Source organism: Theropithecus gelada, chromosome 2 (assembly GCF_003255815.1).
Source record: "Theropithecus gelada isolate Dixy chromosome 2, Tgel_1.0, whole genome shotgun sequence".
Taxonomy (NCBI): Eukaryota; Metazoa; Chordata; class Mammalia; order Primates; family Cercopithecidae; genus Theropithecus; species Theropithecus gelada.
In genome coordinates this window covers 90,808,943-90,820,249 of record NC_037669.1, presented here as the reverse complement: position 1 = coordinate 90,820,249, position 11,307 = coordinate 90,808,943, and positions in this window count along the sequence as shown.

Here is an 11,307-nt window from a genome sequence, read left to right as displayed (position 1 = left end):
CAAAAATACAAAAAGATTAGCCAGGAGCGGTGGTGCACGCTAATCACAGCTACTTGGGAGGCTCAGGTGGGATAATCGCCTGAGTCCAGGAGATGGAGGCTGCAGTGAGCTGAGATTGCATCACTACATTCCAGCCTGGGGAACCACAGTTGAGACACGGTCTCTAAAAAAAGAAAGAAAAGAAAAAAAAAATCAGCCAGGTATGGTAGCATGCACCTCTGGTCCCAGCTACCAAAGAGGCTGAGGTGGGAGGACTGCTTGAGCCCAGGAGGTGGAAGATGCCGTGAGCTACGATTGCACCACTGCACTCCAGCCTGGAGTGACAGAGTAAACCTTGTATCTCAAACTCTTATGACTCAACTACAAAAAGTAGCTTAGGTTGGTGGTCTGGCTCAGGATCTCTTGCAAGGTCGAAGTCATAAAGAATTCTTTTTGGGCCGGGCACGGTAGCTTATACCTGTAATCCCAGTACTTTGGGAGGCTGAGGTGAGCAGAACACTTGAAGTCAGGAGTTTGAGACCAGCCTGACCAACCCAGCAAAACCCTATTTCTACAAAAAATGCAAAACTTAGCAGGGTCTGGTGGCGGACACTTGTAATCCCAGTTACTTGAGAGACTGAGGCAGAAGAATTGCTTGAACCTGGGAAGCAGAGATTGCAGTGAGCCCAGATTGCACCACTGTACTCCAGTCTGTGCAACAGAGTGAAACTGTGTCTAAAAAACAAACAAACAAACAACAAAAAAAAACAAACTCTTTCCAGCATGAAGTACAGAATGCTATTTATCTATCCATCTTTTTTTTTTTTTTTTTCCCCTGAGATGAGGTCTCACTCTGTCACCCAGGCTGGAATGCAGTGGTGTGATCTCAGCTCAATGCAACCTCTGCCTCAGAGGCTCAAGTGATCCTCCCACCTCAGATTCCCCAGGACCAGGACCACAGGCATGCGCCACCATGCTCAGCTAATTTTGTATTTTTGGCAGAGACGGGATTTCGCCATTGACCAGGCTGGTCTCCAGCTCCTGAGCTCAAGTGATCTACTCGCCTCGGCCTCTCACAGTGCTGAGGGATTGTAGGCATGAGCCACTGCCCATCTATCTATGCATCTATCCAATCTACGTATCTATCTAACCTATCTGTGTATTTATCTATTACGTAGCTATTTTGAGAAAGGGTTTCATTCTGTCACCAAGGCTGGAAAGCAGTGGTGCAATATTGGCTCACTGCAGCCTCTGCCTCTCAGGCTCAACTCAAGTGATCCTCCCACCTCAACCTCCCAAGCAGTAGGGACTACCAGGCTCCTGCCACCACGGGTGACTGATTTTTATACCGATGGAGTTTCACTATATTACCCAGGCTGGTCTCAAACTCCTGGGCTCATGCAGTCCTCCCGATTCAGCCTCCCAAAGTGCTGGGATTACAAGCATAAGCCACTTCACCAGGCCTAAATACAGTATATAGAAAAAATTAAAAAATAAAGAACTTTTACAATTCAATAATAAAAAGACAATCTAATCCAATTCAAAGGATGTGAGTAGGTATGACCCTGCAATTCTATTCCTAGGTATATATCTAAGAGAAACAAAAACATATGTCCACATAACAACTTGTACTTCTACATGAATATTCATAGCAGGATTATTCATAACAGTCAAAAAATGTAAAGAACCCAAATATCCAACAACTGACGTATCAATACAATGGAATGGAACACTGTTCAGCGATAAAGGATAAAGTACTGACATATGCTATAATATGGATGAATCTTGAAAATGTTATATAAGTAGAAGAACCCAGTCATAAAAACCAACATGCATGATTCCATTTACATAAAATTGTCCAGAATAAACACATCCAGAAACAGAAAATAGACTGGTAGTTGCCTAGGGCAGGGACTTGGGGGTAGAGAGAAATGGAAAATGACTAATGGAATAGTGGAGTTTCTCAGGTAACGAGATTTTTCCAAAATTATTGTGGTGATGGCTGCACAACTCTATGAATATACTATAAACTACTTATTATAGTATACATAATTCACACATTTTATTTGAGACAGGGTCTCACTCTGTTGCCCAGGCTGGAGTGTAGTGGTGCGATCTCTGCTCACTGCAACCTTAGCCTCCCCAGGCTCAAGTGATCCTCCTATCTCAGTCTCCCTAGTAGTTGGGACTACAAGTGCATGCCGACACACCTGGCTAATTTTTTGTATTTTTAGTAGTGACCGGGTTTCACCACGTTGCCCCAGCCGCTCTCAAACTCTTGAGGTCAAGCGATCCTCCCGCCTCTGCCTCTCCCCCAGTGTGTTGGGATTACAGGCGTGAGCTACCGCACCCAGCCCACAGTATATATAATTCACACTTTAAATAGGTGAATTGTAAGGTATGTAGATTATATTTCAATAAAGCTGTTACCACCACTCTCGCCCCCAGTGGGGGGAAAAAAAAGAAATCTACAGATTCCTTCCATCTGGCAGACAGTGATGGTCAACCACCCCAATTCCCACCCTTCCCTCTTAGACCATACTTCAATTTTTAGCTATGTACTTTGTTGTAGACTACACTTCCTAACTTCCCTTGGAGACGTGGCCATGTACCATGAGATGTGAATCAGCAGTATGTTGTGGGACTTCCAGAAAGTCTTTCTTAGAAAAAGTGAAGTCACATGCTCTTCTTCATTCTCTTTCTCCTTTCCTACTGCTTACATCTGAAGTAAGGGCTGATTTCTAAGTAGCCATCCTGTTATGTGAGAATGAATGCCATACCACGGGGCTGGAGGAACCAAAAGGTAAAAAGGAGCCTGGATTTCAGGTGATCTTGGGAGCCATCATCTCAGCCCCAAGACAGCCTACCTTCCATGTTGCTTCCGTATGAATGAGAAATAACTGACTCTCTTGTTTAAGATGGTATTTTTCAAGTCTCTGTTACCTGTAGTCAAACTAATCCTAAATAATATATACTTGGCTGGGGGCCGGGCGCGGTGGCTCACGCCTGTAATCCCAGCACTTTGGGAGGCCGAGACGGGCGGATCACGAGGTCAGGAGATCAAGACCATCCTGGTGAACACAGTGAAACCCCGTCTCCACTAAAGAATACAAAAAATTAGCCAGGTGTGGTGGTGAGCGCCTGTAGTCTCAGCTACTCGGGAGGCTGAGGCAGGAGAATGGCATGAACCCAGGAGGTGGAGGTTGCAGTGAGCCGAGATCGCGCCACTGCACTCCAGCCTGGGCAACACAGTGAGACTCTGTCTCAAAAAAAAAAAAAAAAAAAAAAAGGCTGAGCGCAGTGGCTCACGCCTGTAATCCCAGCACTTTGGGAGGTTGAGAGTGAGGCCTGTGGATCACGATGTCAGGAGTTCGAGACCAGCCTGATCAACATGGTGAAACCCCATCTCTACTAAAAATACAAAAATTAGCTGGGCATGGTCGCCCGCGCCTGTAATCTCAGCTACTCAGGAGGTTGAGGCAGAAGAATCACTTGAATCTGGGAGATGGAGGTTGCAGTGAGCTGAGATCGTGCCATTGCCCTCCAGCCTGGGCAATAAGAGTGAAAATCCGCCTCAAAAAAAAAAGGAGAGAGAGAGAGAGAGAAAGTGAAGTTCCCCAGTTAAAGTCAAGTGTGGCAACTCATACCTGTAATCCCATCTACTCAGGAGGCTGAGGTGGAAAGACAGCTAGAGTCCAGAATTTGAGACCAGCTTGGGCAACATAGCAAGACCCTATCTCATAAAAATAAAAAAACATTGGCCAGGCATGGTGACTCACGCCTGTAATCCCAGCACTTTGGGAGGCTGAAATGGGTGGATCATGAGGTTAGGAGATCAAGACTATCATGGCTAACACGGTGAAACCCCATCTCTATTAAAATACAAAAAATTAGCCAGGCATGGTGGCAGGTGCCTGTGGTCCCAACTACTCGGGAAGCTGAGGCAGGAGAATGGCGTGAACCCAGGAGGCGGAGCTTGCAGTGAGCTGAGATCGCGCCACTGCACTCCAGCCTGGGTGACAGAGCAAGACTCCATTTGAAAAAAAGTGGCCGGGCGCGGTGGCTCAAGCCTGTAATCCCAGCACTTTGGGAGGCCGAGACGGGCGGATCACGAGGTCAGGAGATCGAGACCATCCTGGCTAACACGGTGAAACCCCGTTTCTACTAAAAAATACAAAAAAATAGCCGGGCGAGGTGGCGGGCGCCTGTAGTCCCAGCTACTCGGGAGGCTGAGGCAGGAGAATGGCGTGAACCCGGGAGGCGGAGCTTGCAGTGAGCTGAGATCCGGCCACTGCACTCCAGCCCGGGCCACAGAGCAATACTCCGTCTCAAAAAAAAAAAAAAAAAAAAAAAAAAAAAAAAAAAAAAAAAAAAAAAAGAAAAAAAGTAAAATTTAAAAAATAGAGGCTGGGCACAGTGGCTCACACCTGTAATCCCAACACTTTGGGAGGCCGAGGTGGGCAAATCTCTTGAGCCTAGGAGTTGAAGACCATCCTACACACAGTGAAACCCCATCTCTATGCAAAATACAAAAAATTAGCTGGGTGTGGTGGTGCCCATCTGTGGTCACAGCTACTCAGGAGGCTAAGATGGGAGGATCACTTGAGTACAGGAGGCAGAGGTTGCAGTGAGCTGAGATCACACCACTACACTCCAGCCTGAGTGACACAGTAAGACCCTGTCTCACAAAATAAAAAAAATTTAAAAAACTTTACATCTCTCATAAGGCCTAATCTGTATGGGTTTTTGCCCAAAGTCAAACCACCTGGACCCTATGGGATGCAAAGAAACGTCAACAGGAATTCCCCAGTTCAAGAAAAGGCTGCCTTGGCCAGGTGTGGTGGTTCATGCCTGCAATCCCAGCACTTTGAGAGGCCGAGGCAGGTGGATCACCTGAGGTCAGGAGTTTGAGACAAGCATGACCAACATGGTGTAACCCAGTCTCTACTAAAAATACAAAACTTAGGTGGGCGTGGTGGTAGGCACCTGTAATCCCAATTACTCGAGATGCTGAGGCAGGAGAATAGCTTGAACACAGGAGGTAAAGGTTGCAGTGAGGCCAGGCGCGGTGGCTCAAGCCTGTAATCCCAGCACTTTGGGAGGCTGAGACAGGCGGATCACGAGGTCAGGAGATCGAGACCATCCTGGTGAACACGGTGAAACCCCGTCTCTACTAAAAAGTACAAAAAAACTAGCCAGGCGAGGTGGCGGGCGCCTGTAGTCCCAGCTACTCAGGAGGCTGAGGCAGGAGAATGGCGTGAACCCGGGAGGCGGAGCTTGCAGTGAGCCGAGATCGCGCCACTGCCCTCCAGCCTGGGCGACACAGTGAGACTCTGTCTCAAAAAAGAAAAAAACAAAAAAACAAGCTATCATTGCTTTGTTTATAGTTCAACATGCCCACAAGATTTGTTCTAGTATTGACTTAAATCTTCTGTTATGGTTTGAAAAGTTTCCTTGGATAGATAGGGAATCACTGCCTGTCCTTGGGCCTTCTCCAGTCCCACCTTCCTCTCTGCACTTTCAGCCTGCACTCCATTCCTTCTGGGTGCTTTGGTGTTTCTGAGATTACCGCACATGTCTTCTATTCTGTTTGTGCCTTCCCTTCCTAGAATGTCCAGACTCTGTCTCCACCTTTGCTTACAGGGAGGGAATTCACCTTTAAAGACCCCAGTCCGGCCAGGCACAGTGGCTCACGTCCATAATCCCAGCACTTTTGGAGGCCAAGGCGGGCGGATCACTTGAGGTCAGGAGTTCAAGACCAGCCTGGCAAACATGGCGAAACCCCGTCTCTACTGAAAATATAAAAATTAGCTGGGCATGGTGGCATGTGCCTGTAATCCCATCGACATGAGAATCACTTGAACCTGGGAGGCGGAGGTTGCAGTGAGCTGAGATCGCACCACTGCATTACAGCCTGGGCGGCAGAGTGAGACTGTGTCTCAGAAAAAAGAAAGAAAAGAAAAAGAAAAATATTTGATGAAGAACATTTGGCCCAGAAAAAGTATAAAATCATTTAGCCACGAATGGTGACAAAGACAAAAATTACAAGGGATTATCGGATAAAATGAAAGCCTAGGTGATTTCTGGGATGCTGGGAGTGCAGCAATACAAACACAGATGTTGAGAAGGAAAAAGTACAAGCACAGAAAATCAAACTTGCTGTTTTTTCCTTGAAAAATGAAGGAGAAACTTTGCAAAATTATCTTTCCTTTCCACTTTGCTATAATCCAGCGTCTTTACAGGTACATGGTTTGTCAGCTTAAGAAAGGAAATGACGCTTAGCTCTCCCAGATGTGTCACTTTCCAGGCTAGGTTTAGCCTCAGAAATAACTTATAGGAGTTTGGAGTAGAGGTTTATTTATCCAAAAGTCAGTTATATCTAATTAAGTCACCAGTAACAATATAGAAATAACAGTATTTCTTTTACAATTTTTAATTTTTTTGGAGACAGGGTCTCACTGTCACCCCAGCTGCTGGAGTGCGATGGTGTTATCACGGCTTTACCACAAACCCGACCTCCCAGGCTCAGGTAATCCTCCCACTTCAGTCTCCCAAGTAGCTGGGATTACACGCGTCTGCCACCATGCCCGGCTAATTTTTGTATTTTTAGTAGAGATGGGGTTTTACCATGTTGACCAGGCTGGTCTCGAACTCCTGACCTCAGGTGATCCACTTGCCTTGGCCTCCCAAAATGCTAGAATTACAGGAGTGAGCCACCGCGCCCAGACCCCACTGCCTTTTTTTTTTTTTTTTTTTTTTGAGATGGAGTCTTGCTCTGTCGCCCAGGCTGGAGTGCAGTGGCTGGATCTCAGCTCACTGCAAGCTCCGCCTCCCGGGTTCACGCCATTCTCTTGCCTCAGCCTCCCGAGTAGCTGGGACTACAGGCGCCTGCCACCTCACCCGACTAGGTTTTTTTTGCATTTTTAGTAGAGACGGGGTTTCACCATGTTAGCCAGGATGGTCTCGATCTCCTGACCTCGTGATCCGCCCGTCTCGGCCTCCCAAAGTGCTGGGATTACAGGCTCGAGCCACCGCGCCCGGCCCCCACTGCCCATTTTTAAACTCAGTTGCTTTTTTACTTTCTTGATGGTGTCCGTTTTTTATTTTGTTGAAGTCAAATTTATCTATTTCTCCCTTTGGTTACTGATGGTTTGGTGGGATATCTAAGATACCACTGCCAAATTCAAGGTCATAAAAAAAATATATATATGCTTCTTTCTATAGTTTTAAGTCTTACACTTTAGGCCTTTGATTCATTTTGAGTTAATTTTTATACAAGATATGAGGTAGGGGGTCCAACTTCATTTTTTTCATTTGGAAATCCAGTCACCTCAGCATTAGTTACTGAAAAGACTATTCCCGGCCGGGCGCGGTGGCTAAAGCCTGTAATCCCAGCACTTTGGGAGGCCGAGGCGGGTGGATCACGAGGTCAGGAGATCGAGACTATCCTGGCTAACATGGTGAAACCCCGTCTCTACTAAAAATACAAAAAATTAGCCGGGCACGGTGGCGGGCGCCTGTAGTCCCAGCTACTTGGGAGGCTGAGGCGGGAGAATGGCGTGAACCCGGGAGGCGGAGCTTGCAGTGAGCCGAGATCACGCCACTGCACTCCAGCCTGGGAGACACAGTGAGACTCCGTCTCAAAAAAAAAAAAAAAAAAAGAAAAGACTATTCCCCCCTGCCCCCCACTGGATGCTCCTGGCACACTTGAGAAATCAACTGATTATCAACTGAGGGTTTACTTTTAGATTAATTCTATTCCATCGGTCTATATTGTCTACCCTTATACTAGTACCACACAGTCTTGATTACTGTTGCTTTGCAGTAAATTTTAAAATCTGCAGGTGTGAGTCCTCCAGCTTTCTTTTTTTCCAAGATTATTTTGGCTTTTCTGGGTCCTCCGAATTTCCGTATGTATTTCAGGAACAGTTTGTCAATTTCTGCTAAAAAGCCAGCTGGAATTTTGATAGGAATTACACTGAATCTATACATCAATTTGGGGAGTATTGCCATCTTTACAATGTTAAGTCTTCTGACATGTACATGGACGTCTTTCCATTTATTTAGGTCATCTTTCATGCTTTTACTTCCTCTTTCCTCCCTTCTGTTTTCTCCTTATACTTAGAACCATAGACATCAAACTAAAGGTAGGGAAGCCTTGTCTTCCACCACCACTTTGTAGAAGAGAAAAAATGTAAGAAACAGCTAACAAATAATGCAGTTATAAACTTTATATTAACAGACATTCCTCGCAATAGTCCTCCTATAAGGTAAGTTCTAATACTCTCATTTACAGATGAAGAAACTGAGTACGGGAAGGCTAATTTGTTCAATGTCAGTCACACTGCTAGCCAGTGAGAGGCAGAACTGGACACTGAAGTAAATTAAGCAATCTGTTTCACAGTCTGCATTTCTAAACATTCCACTGTCTTACCCTCCTTCCTTCCCCGCGTCAAGATAAGTGATTCTACAGCTTTAGCGTATTATTCTGCTTTGCCTACTCAGGCAAACCTTGGTGACACTGTGAAAGACTTGATTAATTAATATGTAACTTAGAGCAATTAACTAGTTTGTATATTTTTCCTTAACTTCACAAACTCGGTCTCTGATGTATTTCATTAAATCTTAACGTTAAGAAATTCTTCACCTATTTTTGTCTATATCCCGTGTGACCATATGGGCTTTTAAAAACTGTTATATGACCAGGTGTGGCAGCTCACGCCTATAATCCCAGCACTTTGGGAGGCTGAGGCAAGTGGATCACCCGAGGTCAGGAATTCGAGACCAGTCTGGTCAACATGGCGAAACCAAGTCTCTGTTAAAAATACAAAAAAAAAATTAGCCAGGTGTGGTGGCGGGTGCTTGTAATTCCAGCTACTCAGGAGGATGAGGCAGGATAATTGCTTGAACCTGGGAGGCAGAGGTTGCAGTGAGCTGAGATCATGCCATTGCACTCCAGCCTAGGCAACAAGAGAGAAACTCCGTCTCAAAAAAAAAAACAGGCCGGGCATGGTGGCTCACACCTGTAATCTCAGCACGTTGGGAGGCTGAGGCGGGCAGACCATGAGGTTAGGAGATTGAGACCATCCTGGCTAACATGGTGAAACCCCGTCTCTACTAAAAATATAAAAAATTAACCAGACGTGGTGGCATGCACCTGTAGTCCCAGCTACTCGGGAGGCTGAGGCAGGAGAATCGCTTAAGCCTGAGAGGTGAAGGTTGCAGTGAGCTGAGATTGTGCCATTGCACTCCAGCCTAGGTAACAGAGTGAGACTCCATCTCAAAAAAAAAAAAAAAAAAGGGCCAGGCGCGGAGGCTCACGCCTGTAATCCCAGCACTTTGGGAGGCTGAGGCAGGCGGATCATGAGGTCAGGAGACAGAGACCGTCTTGGCTAACACGATGAAACCCCGTCTCTACTAAAAATACAAATAAAATTAGCGGGGCGTGGTGGCGGGCACTTGTCGTCCCAGCTACTCCGGAGGCTTAGGAGAATGGCGTGAACCTGGGAGCAGAGGTTGCAGTGAGCCAAGATCGCGCCACTGCACTCCAGCCTGGGCAACAGAGCGAGACTCCGTCTCAAAAGAAAGAAAAAAAAAAAAACCCATTATATTTGTTTTTCTACCCTTTTATGTTTTTCCACAATTTCTTTTAGATATGTGTATCTTTTTTCTGTACACACCAGAGGAAGAAATAACAATGTCATATATGTTTGAGTCACTCTGAAGTCATTAACTCTTGGTTCTAGCATGTCTTACAACTGTTTATTCTTACTGTTTTACGTCTCTTGACTCATTACAGATGCTGTCAAGGAAGGGCATGGCTTTCTTTTTTTTTTTTTCTGGAGACAAAGTCTCACTCTGTTGCCCAGGCTGGAGTGCAGTGCCATCATCACGACTCACTGCAGCTTCAAACTCCTGGGCTCAGGTGATCCTCCCACCTCAGCCTCCCGAGTAGCTGGGACTACAGGTGTGTGCCACCATTCCCGGCTAAATTTTTTGTATATTTTTTTGTGTTTGTGTGGAGACGGGGTTTTGCCATGTTGCCCAGGCTGGTCTCGAACTCCTGGGCTCAGCGATGAACTCCTGGGCTGAAATGATACACCCGCCTCTGCCTTCCAAAGTAGTGGGATTATAATAGGTGGAGCCACCACACCCAGCCAGCTGTGGCATTCTGAGCTTTAGGGAGCTCTGCTATAGAAAGAATGTAAGTGAAGGTCAGTCCTTTTCACATTTCACAAGTCAATGTGATTTCCTGGGGTAACTACAGCTCATCTGCACTGCTGCCTGCCTTGCTTATCTGGGTGCCAAGTGTGGGAGTGGTGTGTCCATCATATGTTCTTTAGATGCTACAGTGGCTACTGGCTATGCTTCAGTAGGTAAATTACAACCATGCATTAATGAGCAATTCTCTGCATTTCACATAGCACTCTTTGGTAATTTTCTCACGTTTGTGTGACCATGATGCTTACTCACATTTGTGTGGACAACTTCCTGAAGGCCTTCTGGAGCTGTTCAATGGGCCAGCCTACTAATGACTAAGTTAATATCTTACATTTTGAAATCTGGAGCTGTTCAATGGCCAGCCTACTAATATCTCACACTTTGAAATCATTGTTCATTAGCTTTTAATTAACAAAATAATCCTATCTAAGCTACATATCTAACCATGTGGTATAGCCATACAGTGAAGTACTACTCAGCAATAAGGAATGAAGTACACTACTGTACTGAAACATGCTACAACATGGATGAACCCTGAAAATACTATGCTCAGTAAAAAAAAAAAAACCAGTCACAAAGAACCACATATTTCATACCATATTTGTATGAAATATCCAGAATAGGTAAATCTACAGAGACAGAAAGTAGCTGCTGGGCGTGGTGGCTCATGTCTGTAATCCCAGCACTTCGGGAGGCTGAGGCAGGTGGAATACCTGAGGTCAGGAGTTCAAGACCAACCTGGCCAACATGGTGAAGCCCCATCTTGACAAAAATACAAAAAAAAAAAAAAAAAAAATCAGCCAGGCCTGGTGGCGTCCACCTGTAATCCCAGCTACTCGAGAGGCTGAGGCAAAAGAATCGTTTGACCCCGAGAGGAAGAGGTTGCAGTGAGTGGAGATTGTGCCATTGCACTCCAGCCTGAGTGACAGAGCGAGACTGTCTCCAAAAAAAGAGCGTAGTGGTTGCTTAAGGATGAGGGTAATGGGGACTCTCCAGGCAGAACCCAAGAAAAATGTATGAGCTTAGTTTGGGGTTCAGCAGCACTTGCTGAGAGGAAGCTGCTATGCTTCTCAGATGCCCTAGGCCCATCTTGGAATGACTTACTCC